This window comes from Coregonus clupeaformis, chromosome 4 (genome assembly GCF_020615455.1).
Source record: "Coregonus clupeaformis isolate EN_2021a chromosome 4, ASM2061545v1, whole genome shotgun sequence".
NCBI lineage: Eukaryota > Metazoa > Chordata > Actinopteri > Salmoniformes > Salmonidae > Coregonus > Coregonus clupeaformis.
Genome location: NC_059195.1, coordinates 16,838,477 through 16,857,351, shown reverse-complemented (window position 1 = coordinate 16,857,351; position 18,875 = coordinate 16,838,477). Strand labels below are relative to the sequence as shown.

Sequence of the window (18,875 nt, the reverse complement as noted above, 5' to 3'; positions counted from 1 at the left end):
TCTGAGCCGTTGAATTGACTCCACTTTGTCTCTATACTGATGTTTTGCCAGTTTAATTGCCTTGCGGAGTGAGTAGCTACACTGTTTGTATTCTGCCATATTCCCAGTCACCTTGCCATGGTTAAATGCGGTGGTTCGCGCTTTCAGTTTTGCGCAAATGCTGCCATCTATCCATGGTTTCTGGTTAGGGTAGGTTTTAATAGTCACAGTGGGCACAACATCTCCGATACACTTCCTGATAAACTCAGTCCCGTTTCAGTGTATTCGTCTAAATTATTTTCGCAAGCTACCCGGAACATTTTCCAGTCCGCGTGATCAAAACAATCTTGAAGTGTGGATTCCGATTGGTCAGACCAGCGTTGAATAGTCCTTAGCACGGGTACTTCCTGTTTGAGTTTCTGCCTATAGGAAGGGAGGAGCAAAATGTAGTCATGGTCAGATTTGCCCAAAGGAGGGCAGGGGAGGGCCTTATAACCATCCCGGAAGTTCGAATAGCAATGGTCGAGGATTTTAGCAGCCCGAGTACAACAGTCGATATGTTGATAGAACTTCGGCAGCCTAGTCCTCAAATTTGCTTTGTTAAAATCTCCGGCTACAATAAATGCAGCCTCAGGATATGTGGTTTCCAGTTTGCATAAAGTCCATGAACTGAGAACCCATCTGGCTGGACCGATTTCGACAGAATATCCACAGAGAGCCATGTTTCCGTGAAACAAAGTATGTTACAGGCCCTGATGTCTCTCTGGAAAGAAATCCTTGCCCTGAGCTCGTCGACTTTGTTATCCAAAGACTGAACATTAGCGAGTAGTATACTTGGAAGCGGTGGGTGGTGTGTGCGCCTCCTAAGTCGAACCAGCAGGCCGCTCCGAGTGCCTCTCCTCCGCCAGCAATGTTTTGGGTCAGCCGCTGGAATCAGTTCAATTGCCCTGGGGAGAGCAAACAAAGGATCTGCTTTGGGAAAGTCGTATTCCTGGTCGTAATGCTGGTGAGTTACCGCCGCTCTGATATCCAGTAGTTTTTCCCGGCTGTATGTTATGATACAAAACACTTTCTGAGCTAATAATGTAAAAAATAATACATATAAAAACTAAATACCGCAAAGTTTCCTAAGAGCTAGTCGCGAGGCCGCCATCTTCGTCGACGCCAAGACTATTCCCCCCCTCCTCCCCCCTCCATTCTCTCCCTCCTTCTTTCCCTCCACTCCCCCTTTTCTAATCTCCCTCCTCTCCCACCTCCACAGACAGGACATTGACGCAGACAGACAGACAGACAGACAGACAGACAGGCAGGCAGGCAGACAGGCAGACAGGCAGGCAGGCAGGCAGACGAAGGCAGAAAGATAGACAGACAGACAGACAGTTTATAGAACTGCAAGACCATTGTGTCCAATTGAGGTAAAAAATGCTTTTGGGTCAATTGACTTCAAATTTCATTTGATGGTCCCCCCGGTTACAAATATATATAATTTGGGAAGACTCAAGCCCCCACATAACCAAAACGCATCTGTGGACTGCAATTGAGCTAGCTAACCGCCCTTCCACACAACCCATCGGGAACTTATAGGGATGCCCTGTGTTGAGGTTTAGCTTACTGTGGCATTACTGTGGTAACAGGAAATGGCTTAATTAATTCTCAGCATGGTTCCTCATTCTCTTCCTGCAGTTACACAAAAACGAATCCTCTGTAGAATGGTCAATTGTTAACGTAAAGAGCCTGAAACTCAGGGCATTGTTAAAGAGTGTCCCCATGAGGCCGTACATTGAATTTCAGCTTCCTGCAATTACAGGAAGTGACGTAATTGGTGGTCATATGGGCTGTTCGAAGAGTTATAGAGGTTGAATCTTCCCAAATTTGATATATTTGTGACCAGGGGTCCATCATGACCCAGCATATGAAATTTGAAGTCAATCGACCCAAAAGCAGTTTTGACCTCCATTGGACACAATGGTCTTGCAGTTCTAGAAACTAAGAGGCTTGTGAGAATTAATTCTGAAGAGGATATTGGTAAAAAAATTTAATAAAAGACTTGAAACTGTCTGTTTGTCTGTGTGTCTTTCTGTTTGCATGTCTGCCTGCCTGCCTGCCTGCCTGTCTCTGTCTTTCACCAATTTACCCATTGTAGCTGTATCACCAACCTTTTTGCCTTGAATGCAATGTATTGACTTGTGTCAGTGCCCTTGTCACATATTTATGCATCGATATCTTGTCTGTGGAGGTGGGAGAGAGGAAGGAGAGGGAAAGAGAGATGAGAAGAAGGGGAGGGAGGGAAAGATGAAGGGAGAGAGAATGGGGGGAGGGAGAGAGAGTGGGCAGAGTGAGAGAGGGGGAGAGAGGGGAGAGAGAAAGGAAGAGAGAGAAAGGAAGAGGGTGAAGGAGGGAGGGGGAGAGAGGAGGGAGGGGGAGTGATAAGGGGAGGGAGGTGAGAGAGGGAGAGAACACCATTGTAAATACAAACCATATGTATGTTTTATTTATTTTCCCTTTTGTACTTTAACTATTTGCACATAATATGACATTTGAAATGTCTTTATTATTTTGGAACTTTTGTGAGTGTAATGTTTACTGTTCATTTTTATTGTATATTTCACTTTTGTTTATTATCTAACATATGTTTCCCATGCCAATAAAGCCCTTAAATTGAATTGAAATTGAATTGAGATGAGGGTGAGGGAGGGAGAGAGAGGGAGAGGTGAAGGAGGGAGGGAGAGAGAGAGGAGGAGGGAGGGGAGAGCGAGAGAGAATAAAATAAAATAAAAATACATTGTTTTATTGTCACATACACCTGATAGGTGCAGTGAAATGTGTTGTTTTACAGGGCCAGCCATAGCAGTACAGCACCCCTAGAACAAATTAGGGTTAAGTGCCTTGCTCAAGAGCACATCAACAGATATTTCACCTTGTTAACGTGGGTATTTGAACCACATATCACAGTCATAGTAAGTACATTTTTCCTCAATAAAGTAGCTATCAGCAAAGTCAGAGCTAGTAACATTTACATTTTAGTCATTTAGCAGACGCTCTTATCCAGAGCGACTTACAGTTAGTGAGTGCATACATTATATATATATTTTTTCATACTGGCCCCCCGTGGGAATCGAACCCACAACCCTGGCGTTGCAAACACCATGCTCTACCAACTGAGGTACATCCCTGCCGGCCATTCCCTCCCCTACCCTGGACGACGCTGGGCCAATTGTGCGCCGCCCCATGGGTCTCCCGGTCACGGCCTGCTACGACAGAGCCTGGATTCAAACCAGGATCTCTAGTGGCACAGCTAGCACTGCGATGCAGTGCCTTAGACCACTGCGCCACTCGGGAGATGTAAGATAGTAAGGCGGGTGTTAGTTCACAAAAGGCATTTTTTTTCTTCATCTTTTCCCATTTTCCCATTAACTGGAAATGTATTGACATAAGCATCAACCCTGTGACAGTCATATTTTCCCATTGAATGCAATGTATTGACATAAGCGTCGACCCTGTGAAACTCATATTTTCCCATTGAATGCAATGTATTGACATAAGCATCAATTGGTTGACACTCATCTTTTCCCATTGAATGCAATGCATTGACATAAGCATCAACCTTGTGACACATCTTTTCACATTGACTGTGATGTATTGACATAAGCATCAAGTGGTTGAAGCTCATCTTTTTCAAAAAATTTGACAGGATGACATGTTCCTATGATACACTGTATGTTGTATTTGCAAAGGAGGTTGACTAGTAGACCTACTACACATTCAGAATCAAACCATGAAGAGATCAGTGACCTACGGGTATTTTGTGGATTTCCTTTTGACAATTGCTAATGTAATTCTAATTAGAAATATAAAACTAAGAGTTTATGACAAAAATAGCATAGGGTTTTGTTTTCAATGATAATGGTGGTTCTAGCCAGCCTATTTCTATACCTTGAAGCAGTAGCATTGGAAAGTAAGTGTGCCCTGACACTTGGACAATAAATCTTTCTGACTGCTCCTGATAAATAAAAGATCCACATTAGAAGTGCAGACATATAGGAATGACAGCATCTCCATGGGCATTTTCGAAGTTGTGTGAATTTAGTAAATCTACGCTGGTTTGAATAACATCAAGAAAGCAGAAGGAGCACAGGAAAAAACTATTGAGCTTTGATGTATAGGATTGAGATGTGATGAGGTCTGTTCAAAGTGAGTACAAAGTAGTGTTAAGCTGGAAAAAGTAAATGCAGCTTAAGTCAAGGTTGGGAAGCTGAAGTAATAGGAGATGATGAAGGAAAGTCCTGTCTCACCCAAAACGAAGGGTAGAAGATGAAACGCCATCTGGCATAAAAAATAGATGCTTCGTTGTAAAGGTGTCTGAGTTTTAAAACACATTTTTGTAACTGATCAATCTTGAAACTTGGATGTACAGTTGTAGAAAAGGTCTACTATGATCTAAATTGTCTTATGTTTGATTAATCAGGTGATCATGTAAGCCTGCTCATTATCTATTGCAAAAGCCTACCATGTTATATCACCATCTATGGTATTTATGAATAATGAATAGTTACAATCATGTGGCTTTGAACATGAAAAGAAAACAACATGAAATTGGCAATGCTACATCTGCTCTAAGAAGTGGATCTGAGTTTGAGTCATTGATCTGCTGGTGCCATATTGCCACAGTTAGCGCTGAGAGCTTGATTTTCCTCTTGGGTCCCATAGAGGGGAATAAACTCAATTGACATAACTGTGGGAATATTTTATTTTCACCCTGTCTCAACTTTTATGGTTTTTGTGCCTTCATGATTTGTTGTGAGGTTTATTACCTCATTTTATTTTGTTCCAGTGCAATCTGAATGCATCTCATTGTGTAGTGGTTATCCATTGTGGCTGTGGTTATCCATTGGGGCTGTTACAGCACTGTGTATCAGTGTGGGATTTTGTTGTTGTTGTTGTTGTGAGAGGATCCCATTGGGTGCCATGTCTCTGTGCTGTGTCTCAGTGATTTGTCTCTGTTGCAGGTCCAGTGCTCAAGCTGCAGCAGCGAACCCCTCGCCGGCGGGGCCAGCAGCACAAACTGCTGAACAGCCCTGAAGACTGTCTCTATTACAACCAGCTAAATGTGAGTTCAAAGTGGTGATAAAGCCCTTTGTCTGACTTTGGTTCCAGATGATAATACAATTAAATCTACCTGTGCCAGACCCTCAAGCTCCACCCCCACACATCTCTGCCTCTTGTCTTGAACATGTGCTTATGCTCTTTATCTGTTGCTTTCATGTCAGGATGTCTGCCTTCATGGTGAATAATTGATGTAGTTTATCAAAGCTGAGCAAGATGCATGCTTCATCAGGCTCACTTGAGCCCTTTGATCAACAAAAAAAATATGCTGTGACTTCTGATACTATCAGCATCTGCTCTCATTCAACACAAAATCACTTTGAATTAAAAATGTATGACTCTCTGCTCATCTTTTGACTGTGTGCTCTTGGCCCTTTCCACAGAGAAATCTGGATTACCAGGGGAGCAAGAGGAAGCCGAGAAAACTTGGGTAAATAACTGCTTTCCTACTTACAGCAACTCTAAACAGAGCAGGCCCTTTGTGTAATAGGAGAATCCAGAAATTGATTTTGTTTTCCTATCATGTAAATGGAGCGCTGAAAATAACAAAGATTTTTACGAGCTCCTTTGAGTCATTAGAGAGGGCGACATATTAAGGCTTTGTCAGCATGTTAATTTTAATTGTTGACAGTTTGACTATTTGTAATTGAAAGCCAGGTTTATAGGCTACCAAGTCAATGTGCTATAGAAGAGGCTTAACTCCTCACTGCCTTATCTATGTTAGATATCATTGCTTTTATTAAAGGGATTAAACTGACTACATTTTCTGTTTGAAATGTTTTAAAAGAGCAGTCTAACATTTTCCCTCTCATACTCTTCCTGTCTTGAACATCACAGCCAAATCAAGTGCTAGACAGAGAGGATGAGTACTACAAATTACTGTCAACGGTGGAGTCAATCCCTGAGGAAGACTACTCGACTGGGGCCCTGTCAAGAGGGCCCCTCTTCAGTCAGAACTGAGCTACAACCCCTGTCAACCGGTAAGAGTCAAAGAGCACTAGCCAGACACACACTGAAAGAACATTTCCTCCATATGCACCATGTATTACAAGTACCAGTGATGTACAACAAGAGACCAAAGCAAATGTCTATTAGTTTTTAAGAATGACTAATGATGCTCCCCATGTACAGGTATGTGTATATTTAGATTAACATAAACTCCACAATCAAGGTTTTCTCATGAATACAGTTATGCTACCATGTGTTACATCAGCAGTTACTTGTACATTGACACCTCCCCCACACACCTCTCAATTTAAGCAGATAGGCTCCAGTAATGTAGGGATTAGTTATGGTGTCGTTCATTCCTCTTCGGGCTAGTTTTTTAAAATCTGGTTCACACAAGAGACTGATGTTAGAAGAAATATTTGTCTTTCAAAATCATGACAAAGGGTACAGATGTTGCATCAATAAATTAAAAGTCAATGACAATGTACGTTTGTGGAAATACTAATTAAAGAATATTTTTTTCTATAAAGTTTCATTGTCACAGAATATTGAACAATAGACCCTGACTAAGACTCCCCTAACAGCAAGCTTGAGCCAAAGTAGATACTGTAGGAAAACTGCTCTATATAGAGAGTACAGCTATAAATCTGGCATGGAACCGGACTCTGAGAACTAGACAGGTGCCCATCATCCTCAGTCAGTGCAGACCAGGGCTAGTGTTTGAAAGGACTAATAGTGTCATGGTCAGTGTATCAATTATCTGTTCACTGTGGTATGCTAAATTAAGTGTAACAATTATGTTATCAAGTCTTCTCCCTGAAAAGCTGGATTGAGAGCATAGAGATATACTGTAATGTGAACAGTCAATGTTATTATTTAACCCTTTGCAGTTAATTATTCAACCCCTTGCAGTGAATTATTCAATAATGATTGTAATATGTTATGTGTTATCATTATACCAAGGAGTTCTCTATAGTTAGATGCTGTGTACTAGATTCTCCAAAAAACGTCTTTCACTGACACAGAGCTAGTCGTAACTCTAAATTACACCCTAAATATAGGAATTTCCTTTTAAGATGTGTCGGAAATGCGGGGCTGGCAAGTTGATTTGTAGTGGGGGTTTTTCAATTTGCATATCATTTACTGCATCTCCTTTTGTTGACACCCCAGGGCCCAAGCCAAGATTTTGATCTTAATAGGAAGAGTAGGGTGGTATGACTGAAGATCCCTTCCTCCTTATACATACTCAGTGGGAAAAACATTAGAGCTCTGCCTAGATAGCAGGACCAGCCACAGTCAGTCCAGGTTCTACTCTGATTCCTTTGGGTTTTCAGAAGCCCTAGGTGGCCATCAGAGAGCAAGACTACTTACCATAAGGGTCAGGACTAAGTCGAGTTGCATTCAGGTTTTGTGGGACTTTAAACGGTTAGCTTACACGTTGTATGTCTTTCTTTCACATTGTGAGACATACTGTACTAATATGTACTAATAATGTTATTCATACCTGCGTATATTCTATTTGCCATATCTTCAATCTAAGCCTACTAGAAAGTGTGTGCCCTCAGGCCTAGAGGGAAGCAAAAGGAATTCCGCTACCCAAGAATAGTAAAGCCCCCTTAACTGGCTCAAATAGCCGACCAATCAGCCTGTTACCAACCCTTCATAGACTTTTGGAAAAAATTGTGCTTGACCAGATACAATGCTATTTTACTGTAAACAAATTGACAACAGACTTTCAGCACACTTATAGGGAAGGACATTGAACAAGCATGGCGCTTACACAAATGACTGATGATTGGCTGAGAGAAATTAATGATAAAAAGATTGTGGGAGCTGTTTTGTTAGACTTCAGTGTGGCTTTTGACATCGATCATAGTCTGCTGATGGAAAAACGTATGTGTTATGGCTTTACACCCCCTGCTATATTGTGGATAAAGAGTTACAGTTGAAGTTGGAAGTTTACATACACCTTAGCCAAATACATTTAAACTCAGTTTTTCACAATTCCTGACATTTAATTCTAGTAAGAATTGCCTGTCTTAGGTCAGTTAGGATCACCACTTTATTTTAAGAATGTGAAATGTCAGAATAATAGTATAGAGAATTATTTATTTCAGCTTTTATTTCTTTCATCACATTCCCAGTGGGTCAGAAGTTTACATACACTCAATTAGTATTTGGTAGCATTGCCTTTAAATTGTTTAACTTGGGTCAAACATTTCAGGTAGCCTTCCACAAGCTTCCCACAATAAGTTGGGTGAATTTTGGCCCATTCCTCCTGACAGAGCTGGTGTAACAGAGTCAGGTTTGTAGGCCTCCTTGCTCACACATGCTTTTCCAGTTCTGCCCACAAATTTTCTATTGGATTGAGGTCAGGGCTTTGTGATGGCCACTCCAATACCTTGACTTTGTTGTCCTTAAGCCATTTTGCCACAACTTTGGAAGTATGCTTGGGGTCATTGTCCATTTGGAAGACTAATTTGCGACCAAGCTTTAACTTCCTGACTGATGTCTTGAGATGTTGCTTCACTATATCCACATGATTTTCCTTCCTCATGATGCCATCTATTTTGTGAAGTGCACCAGTCCCTCCTGCAGCAAAGCACCCCCACAGCATGATGCTGCCACCCCCGTGCTTCACGGTTGGGATGGTGTTCTTCTGCTTTTTTTCTGAGATCTTGGCTGATTTATTTAGATTTTCCCATGATGTCTACCAAAGAGGCACTGAGTTTGAAGGTAGGCCTTGAAATACATCCACAGGTACACCACCAATTGACTAAAATTATGTCAATTAGCCTATCAGAGGCTTCTAAAGCCATGACATCATTTTCTGGAATTTTCCAAGCTGTTTAAAGGCACAGTCAACTTAGTGTATAAACTTATGACCCACTGGAATTGTGATACAGTGAATTATAAGTGAAATAATCTGTCTGTAAACAATTGTTGGAAAAATTCCTTGTGTCATGCACAAAGTAGATGTCCTAACCGACTTGCCAAAACTATAGTTTGTTAACAAGAAATGTGTGGAGTGGTTGACAAACAAGTTTTAATGACTCCAACCTAAGTGTATGTAAACTTCCGACTTCAACTGTACCTGTCTAACAGAACATGAAATATTTCATAAAACTAAAAGCATTGTATTTGTGACAAATCATTCACTAAACCCTAAACCTCAACTAAGTCTTGTAATATATAATGTGGAAATTGAGCAAGTTGAGGTGACTAAACTGTTTGGAGTAATCCTGGATTGTAAACTGTCATGCTCAAAACATGTTGATAAAACAGTAGCTAAGATGGGGAGAAGTCTGTCCATAATAAAGCGCTGCTCTGCCTTTTTAACAACACTATCAACAAGGCAGGTCCTACAGGCTCTAGTTTTGTCGCACCCGGACTACTGTTCAGTTGTGTGGTCAGGTGCCACAAAGAGGGACCTCAGAAAATTACAATTGGCTCAGAACAGGGCAGCACGGCTGGCCCTTAAATGTACACGGAGAGCTAACATTAATAATATGCATGTAAATACTCCTTTGGCTCAAAGTGGAGGAGAGATTGACTTCATCATTACTTGTTTTTGTAAGAAGTGTTGACACGCTGAATGCACCAAGGTGTCTGTTTAAACTACTAGCACACAGCTCAGACACCCATGCACACCCCACAAGACATGCCACCAAAGGTCTCTTCACAATCCCCAAGTCAAGAACAGACTATGGGAGGTGCACAGTACTACTTAGAGCCATGGCTACATGGAACTCTATTCCACATCAGGTAACTGATGCAAGCAGTAGAATCAGATTTTTTTTTAACGGATAAAAATACACCTTAAGGAACAACGGGGACTGTGAAGAGACACACAGGCACAGACACACATACATATGATAAGACACACACTCTACACGCACGTACACATGGATGTTGTATTGTAAATATGTGATAGTGGAGTAGTGGTCTGAGCGAACACACTAAATGTATTGGGTAAAGTGTTATGAAATGTAATGTCATGTAATACTGTATATTAAATTGTATATAACTGCCTTAATGTTGCTGGACCCCAGGAAGAGTAGTTGCTGCCTTGGAAACAGCTAATGGGGATCCTTAATAAATACAAATAGTGAATTGCAAGATTATTGGTGGTTGATAAAGCAGAATCCAGTCTTGATTGGGAAAAGCCCTACCGTTGTTCAGGGGCAGCTACAGAAAATAGTATACTCTTATTTGACCAAATTTCAAGGACCTATAAGATCTGCTTAGTTCCTCTAATGTCAAAGCTAAAAGCATAATTTTTTATTCAAATTGTAAACCTTTTCTACCAGAGAAGTTTATAAATGAAAAGTCCTTTGAGATTGAAACATTGCATTACATTGTATTACAGTATTTTACATTTCAACACTGCACTGAGAGGGATTCATATGGAAATTGCAAAATTGCACACAAAAAAAGGCCTCAGTATAATGTGGTGTTGGCGATTGTGCAGTTAGTTCAAAAGCACTTCACCTCCGGTTGTACAGCGGCGGATCCAACAGTAATTAGAATACTGCTTGTGCATTACTCCCTTACTGGGGATATTTCGTTCCACTGAAGAGCCGTCTGAAATAGGTCACCACAGCACCCTGTAGTGAGTCTTAAAAGTACACTGAATCAATTAAGTGTGATCATGCTCCCTTGATTATTTTGGCCCTGTTTTACCATGGAAAGGAATTTCAAATAGGCTTACTTAGTTTTAATAACAAGGTTAGACTATGGTGCTGTAAGTGGGTGTTACTTTCTCTCTGCCAAATTAAGTCCCTGGCTGATTGCCTGCCTGAGCATATGAGAGGAGGTGAACCGTGGATGTAACAACCTTAGGTACTTGATTATGTATCCGGTAAACAATGTTACACTGTTTGTTCTTAGCTTAGAATATGTCTACCATGGTATGGATGGGAAAAGTAGTCATGGTGGTGTTGGACGGACAGGTGGACACCAACCAGACAGAGCAGGTCTCAGTGTGTGTGTGTTAAGTAAAGGATTGAGGACTGTTTTGTTTAATACCTCTTCATAATCCCCAGCTCCCTCTTGTTTTTCCCTCATTAAATCTATCTGCATCTGGTGCAACAGAGGACTCCTTTAATGTGGTTAATATTACCACTGATGTTATCCTTGCCATTTAAACTAGTTGCTGCAAACACTGTGTTTTCATTAAACCTACAGCCAGCCTAAAAACATTAATATCAACCACGTGTCATACTACCGCCTTCTTTCTGATATCTCGAGCTCCAGCCTTTACAAATTATGAAAAGCTTTTATTTTCCATGGGAGCACATTTACCTTTTTTCACCTAATAGTGATGTCTTACTTCAAAGAGCGAACACGATTAGGCCAACATTGTCCTGTTTCTATATCCTTTGAGTTCAAAGGGAGAGTTTTTGAATATCAATGTTTTTTTGAGCAGTATTTGCAGACACACTCTGTTTTAATGCAGTTTATGTCCTTTTGAGATACAGATGTTCAGCTTTGCATTAAAGAATTTCAGCAGAGACTCTAGTAGACTGTCCTCACAGGCCTAACACCTATGATGCTCTTAGCAAGCTAATGATTGATGCCAAAGAAATGGACAAGCATGAATGTCAAACAGATGTCAGATGTGTTGAGGGTTCTGTGCAAAGGAACATTCCCTAAAAAGTGCATTAATAAAGAAACTGGTTGGCAATGTTAACATATGTTTCCCATGCCAATAAAGCCCTTAAATTGAGAGAGAGAGAGAGAGAGAGAGAGAGAGAGAGAGAGAGAGAGAGAGAGAGAGAGAGAGAGAGAGAGAGAGAGAGAGAGAGAGAGAGAGAGAGAGAGAGAGAGAGAGAGAGAGAGAGAGAGAGAGAGAGAGAGAGAGAGAGAGAGAGAGAGAGAGAGAGAGAGAAGAGAGAGAGAGAGAGAGAGAGAGAGAGAGAGAGAGAGAGAGAGAGAGAGAGAGAGAGAGAGAGAGAGAGAGAGAGAGAGAGAGAGAGAGAGAGAGAGAGAGAGAGAGAGGAGTAGCACCACATCAAAGGCCTCTTAATGACAAGGGATGCCATTAGGGTTACATTGGCTTTTGTTTCAGCTTCCTCACACCTGCAATTTCTTGAGGGCATTCTATACACAGTTGAGTTGCTCACATTGGCATGAAGAGAAAATGTATGCATGGGATAGAGAAGACCTTTGCTGGAAAGTTTTTCCCTGTAATATTTTTATTTGAGAAATGAGCATTCAACAATCAGGTCACTTACCCATGCAATAACATATTAAGCTAGCAAAAGAGTAGATACAAAACAGCATAAGGAAACAACATTCATCCTGTGTCCTACGAAATTTGTTTAGCTAAAAAGTTTTAGTGCCTCTGGTGTTGGAATGAGGTTTGACAAATCAGAGCGTGAAATTATGATTAGCCTCTCTCAGTTTGTGGACTGAACGGGGCACTAGCAGACTTGGCACGGTAAAAGGTGTAACCTGTTCTGTTTTGCCTCGGCACTGCTCGCCCAGATGGTGGGACCAGCTGCCATAGAATAAACGCTGGGCGGGTAACAGTGTGAGAATCAGTGTGGCCTTGCTGTAGTTTGGGAGGCTAAAAAGGGAAATCTGTCTCTCTGTCTTTCTTCCACTGCTAAGAGGAACAGGATCATATCACCTAGAACAACCTTGTTTACTGTACGGCACAGTCCCCTAACATGCATCCATGACATGACTAGTTGAAATGTAGGCCTCTTTCAATTATACATGTATACTTCTTATGAAACAAGATACACTATATAAAAGTCTGTGGACACCCTTTTAAATTAATGGATTCGGCTATTTCAGCCACACCCATTACTGATAGGTGTATAAAATTGAGCACACAGCCATGCAATCCCCATAGACAAACATTGGCAGTAGAATGACCTTACTGAAGAGCACTGTGACTTTCAACGTGGCACCGTCAGAGGATGCCACCTTTCCAACAAGTCAGTTTTTCAAATTTCGGGCCCTGCTAGAGCTCTCCCGGTCAAACTTCTAGGAGCAACAACGGCTCAGCTGCGAAGTGGTAGGCCACACAAGCTCACAGAACGGGACCGCTGAAGCACGTAGCGCGTAAAAATCGTCTGTCCTCGGTTGCAACACTCACTACCGAGTTCCAAACTGCCTTTGGAAACAACGTCAGCACAAGAACTGTTCGTCGGGAGCTTCATGAAATGGGTTTCCATGGCCGAGCAGCCGCACACAAGCCTAAGATTACCATGCGCAATGCCAAGTGTCGGCTGGAGTGGTGTAAAGTTCGCCCCCCGTTGGACTCTGGAGCAGTGGAAACGCGTTCTCTGGATTGATGAATCATGCTTCACAATCTGGCAGTCCGACTGACGAATCTGGGTTTGGGGGATGCCAGGAGAACGCTACCTGCCCCAATGCATAGTGCCAACTGTAAAGTTTGGTGGGGGAGGAATAATGGTATGGAGCTGTTTTTCATGGTTCAGGCTAGGCCACTTAGTTCCAGTGAAGGGAAATCTTAACGCTACAGCATACAATTACATTCTAGACGATTCTGTGCTTCAAACTTTGTGGCAACAGTTCGGGAAAGGCCCTTAACTGTTTCAGCATGACAATGCCCCCGTGCACAAAGCGAGGTCCATGCAGAAATGGTTTGTCGAGATCGGTGTGGAAGAACTTGACTGGCCTGCACAGAGCCCTGACTTCAATCCCATTGAACACCTTTGGGATGAATTAGAACACCGACTGCGAGCCAGGCCTTATCGCCCAACATCAGTGCCCGACCTCACTAATGCTCTTGTGGCTGAATGGAAGCAAGTCCCCACAGCAATGTTCCAACATCTAGTGGAAAGCCTTCCCAGAAGAGTGGAGGCTGTTAGAGCAGCAAAGAGGGACCAACTCTATATTAATACCCATGATCTTGGAATGAGATGTTCGACGAGCAGGTGTCCACATACTTTTGGTCATGTAGTGTACAGTATAACACAGTATATGTAAATAAGAGAACCTGAGTAGTGAGAACTTTCACATACAGTTAGTTAGTCTGCGAGAGGTGCTTTTGTCCCTGGCTGGCATCTCCCACAGCGTAATTACTTGATATGATATGTCAGTTTCTCATCTTTCCTGGCAGAGCAGGTTTTGATGCTGAGAATTATTGTGGGAGGGCAGGATTACCACACACAGGGTGGGCTGAGAGAAGGTGAAATGACCTTTGCTCTTGAATATGCAGAGATCCCCTCCTTCATAGGTTGTGGGAGAAAAAATTGTTTTATCGCATTTCAGGGAAAATCTTGAAAATTAGTGAGACCAAAGTTGGAGCTCTTTTATGTTGTGGGCTGTGAACAATGGCAGCTTTCTGTCAGAGAGCAACTTCAAAGGTCTACTGAGTGACTGCTCTGAGTTATACTTTCTTGTAGATCACTGAGGAAATTCACAGATGTTTTGTCATAGGAGAGACACCATTATAGCGGCTCAAGTACCCAGTAGCCTCGAGCGCCTCTCTCTCTCCCTCTCCCCCACTCCCTCTCTCACTCAGCCCCCCTCTCTCTCTCCCTCTCTCATGTCTCTTGTGTGAGACAGATGTGGAACCTGCTTTCTCTCCAACTGTCCAGAGAATATGAAAAGTTAAAAAGGGGTTCATGTTGTGGCATTGCCCCCCAACTACCTCAAAGCTGCACTTCTCACTGTCAATGTATTTAATGTTATAAGACCGGATGCAACGCCACTTTCACTTACTCAACAGACAGTATATGCAATTTTCTGGGAAATAATTGCTACTGAAATGTGAAACATGCCATATTAATGCACATAAATAGTAAAATGATGTTTATATAGATGGAGAAGCCATTGTGCCTGGAAATGGAGACATGTTATCCTCCGCATTTCAGTGTTTAATTTCCATTTCTTCATTCTCTGGACTTGAAGTCAACTACAGTGCATTCGGAAAGTATTCAAACCCCTTGACTTATTCTAAAATGGATTAAACCGTTTTATTCCCTCATCAATCTACACACAATACCCCATAATGACAAAGCAAAAACAGGTTTTTAGACAATTTAGCTAATCTACATACAATACCCCCCCCCCCCCTGCTCAACGGAAATATCACATTTACATAAGTATTCAGATCCTTTACTCAGTACTTTGTTAAAGCACCTTTGGCAGCGATTACAGCCTTAAGTCTTCTTGGGTATGATGCTACACGCTTGGCACACCTGTATTTGGGGAGTTTCTCCCATTATTCTCTGCAGATCCTCTCAAGCTCTGTCAGGTTGGATGGGGAGCGTTGCTGCACAGCTATTTTCAGGTCTCTCCAGGGATGTTCGACCGGGTTCAAGTCCGGGCTCTGGCTGGGCCACTCAAGGACATTCAGAGACTTGTCCTAAAGCCACTCCTGCGTTGTCTTGGCTGTGTGCTTAGGGTCGTTGTCCTGTTGGAAGGTAAACCTTCGCCCCATTCTGAGGTCCTGAGCGCTCTGGAGCAGGTTTTCATCAAGGATCTCTCTACTTTGCGCCGTTCATCTTTCCCTCGATCCTGACTAGTCTCTCAGTCCCTGCCGCTGAAAAACATCCCCACAGCATGATGCTGCCACCACCATGCTTCACCGTTGGGATCGTGCTAGGTTTCCTCCAGACGTGACGCTTGGCATTCAGGCCAAAGAGTTCAATCTTGGTTTCATCAGACCAGATAATCTTGTTTCTCATGGTCTGAGAATCTTTAGGTGCCTTTTAGCAAACTCCAAGCGGGCTGTCATGTGGCTTTTACTGATGAGTGGCTTCAGTCTGGCCACTCTACCATAAAGGCCTGATTGGTGGAGTTCTGCAGAGATGGTTGTCCTTCTGGAAGATTCTCCCATCTCCACAGAGGAACTCTGGAGCTCTGTCAGAGTGACCATCGGGTTCTTGGTCACCTCCCTGACCAAGGCCCTTCTCCCCCGATTGCTCAGTTTGGCCGGGTGGCCAGCTCTAGGAAGAGTCTTGGTGGTTCCAAACTTCTTCTGTATATATAAATAAGGTATTTCTGTTTTCGCTTTTTCATCATGGGGTATTGTGTGTAGATTGATGAGGATTTGTATTTATTTAATCCATTTTAGAATAAGGCAGTAACGTAACAAAATGTGAGAAAAGTCAAGGGGTCTGAATACTTTCCGAATGCACTGTATGTTAAAGTAATACAAAAGGAATGTATGACATATTATAAATGGACTTTGTCTCTCTTTGTTTTACAGATTGCCTTCTTTGACCCCGACCTCAACCAAAAATAACTGTATATTTTGATGGTCAGACTTGAATTGTGCTGTATATTGTATTGACCAGGTTATTATAAATGTTCGTGTAAGTGGATGGAAAAGCTTTTATTTTATACTAGTTAGTGATAACATGTTTACGTCTCATTATTTTGATTAGCACTATTATTTTTCCAAGCAAAGTGATTGAGAAGGCTATGATCAATAGTCTTCATTGATATCACTTATCCAAAAACATAAAATGTATACTGAACAAAAATATAAACGCACCATGCAACAATTTCAACAATTTTACTGAGTTACAGTTCATATAAGGAAATCAGTCAATTGAAATAAATAAAATAGGCCCTAATCTATGGATTTCACATGACTGGGCAGAGGCGCAGCCATCAGTGGGCCTGGGAGGGCATAGGCCCACCCATTTGGGAGCCAGGCCCACACACTGGGGAGCCAGGCCAAGCCAATCAGAATGAGTTTTTCCCCACAAAACTGCACATTTTAGAGTGGCCTTTTATTGTCCCCAGCACAAGGTGCACCTGTGTAATGATAATGGTTTTTAATCAGCTTCTTGATATGCCACACCTGTCAGGTGGATGGATTATCTTGGCAAAGAAGAAATGCTCACTAAAAGGGGTGTAAACACATTTGTGCACAACATTTGAGAGAAATAAGCTTTTTGTGCATATGGAACATTTCTGGGATCTTTTATTTCAGTTCATGAAACATGGGACCAGCACTTTACATGTTGCATTTATATTTTTGTTCAGTATATATAAAAGTGTAAATAGCATGGCTTATCATACTAGTAATGATAAATGGTTTATAAGGCACCTTTGTTGGAATGGCTTGAATTGCTGTTATTTTTTATATCCATGTATTCCACTCTATACAGTATAATGTCAAACAGCAGTTTATTGTAGAATTGTCATTCACCCCATGTGGGATCAGAGTTGTAGTCAGTGGTACATGCAGGTTGGTATTTTTTGGTTCACTTGCAGCATACTGCTTTTACCATTTACCTGTTTTCACTGTCTTTCTTTGTATCAACATTGTTTTATAACATTCTAATAAAGTGAGTAAAATAAATCAAACAATCACACAACATTACTCAAAGCAGGTAGCTTAGTGGGTAAGAGCGTTGTGCCAATAACCGAAAGGTCGCTGGTTCTAATCCCCGAGCAGACTAGGTGAAAAATCTGTCGATGTGCCCTTAAGCAAGGCACTTAACCCTAATTGCTCAAGTAAGTCGCTCTGGATAAGAGCGTCTGCTAAATGACTAAAATGTAAAATGTTGTTTGAACTGCCAGTCAGCCTACCACACACCATCTACTCAGGTCACATGTACAGTACAAGATATATTCATAGTTATACAAATGTATATTTCTAGTCCTAATTGGATATAGATGAATCTTGTAAATGGAATGTTTATAAAAACAATAATGCTTTGCTATTCCTCCAGCCATGTTCTAACTTTATACTAACAAACACGAGTCATATACGGTCCCTCTTGTATTTCATAGAGCTCACTGGATTAGTGGTGAGATTATTGGAGCATAACGATTGCTATACACTACCTTTATTATGCAGCAGTAACATACATTGGAAATTAGATCCTTATTGACATGTTGTGATACTTGGTCTTCATTGACCATATGAGGCACAGGCAAGCAAGCAGCCTATTGCTTTGGAGAGAAACAGGGTTGCTGCGCGGCCCAGCAGGACTCCCCCTTTCCCTCATGACTGTATAGAGCCGTGGGAGAGGACCGGGAACATTAATCCCTTCAAAGGAACAGATCTAATTCAAAATCAGCCGCTCCAAAGTATTTGAGAGGACAGTGATTGTTTCTGCAGGGAAGCCTGATAAAGATCACTGCGTTGATATACACTACCAGGCAAAAGTTTTAGAACACCTACTCATTCAAGGGTTTTTCTTTATTTGTACTATTTTCTACATTGTAGAATAATAGTGAAGACAACAAAACAATGAAATAACACATATGGAATCATGTAGTAACCCAAAAAGTGTTAAACAGATCAAAATATATGTTATATTTGAGATTCTTCAAATAGCCACCCTTTGCCTTGATGACAGCTTTCCACACTCTTGGCATTCTCTCAACCAGCTTCACCTGGAATACTTTTCCAACAGGCTTGAAGGAGTTCCCACATATGCTGAGGACTTGTTGGCTGCTTTGCCTTCACTCTGCGGTCCGACTCATCCCAAACCATCTTAATTGGGTTGAGGTCGGGGATTGTGGAGGCCAGGTCATCTGATGCAGCACTCCATCACTCTCCTTCTTGGTCAAATAGCCCTTACACAGCCTGGAGGTGTGTTGGGTCATTGTCCTGTTGAAAAACAAATGATAGTCCCACTAAGCCCATACCAGATGGGATGGTGTATCGCTGCAGAATGCTGTGGTAGCCATGCTGGTTAAATGTGCCTTGAATTCTAAATAAATCACAGACAGTGTCACCAGCAAAGCACCCCCACACCATAACATCTCCTCCTCCATGCTTTACGGTGGGAAATACACATGCGGAGATCATACGTTCACCCACACCGCGTCTCACAAAGACACGGCGGTTGGAACCAAAAGTCTCAAATTTGGACTCCAGACCAAAGGACAAATTT

At 41.9% G+C, this 18,875-nt stretch overlaps 1 pseudogene; it reads left to right on the top strand.

The window, feature by feature from the left end:
* Window positions 1–16,519, top strand: part of LOC121548375 — a 109,904-nt pseudogene extending 93,385 nt beyond the window's left edge.
* Window positions 16,520–18,875: the final 2,356 nt, after the last annotated feature.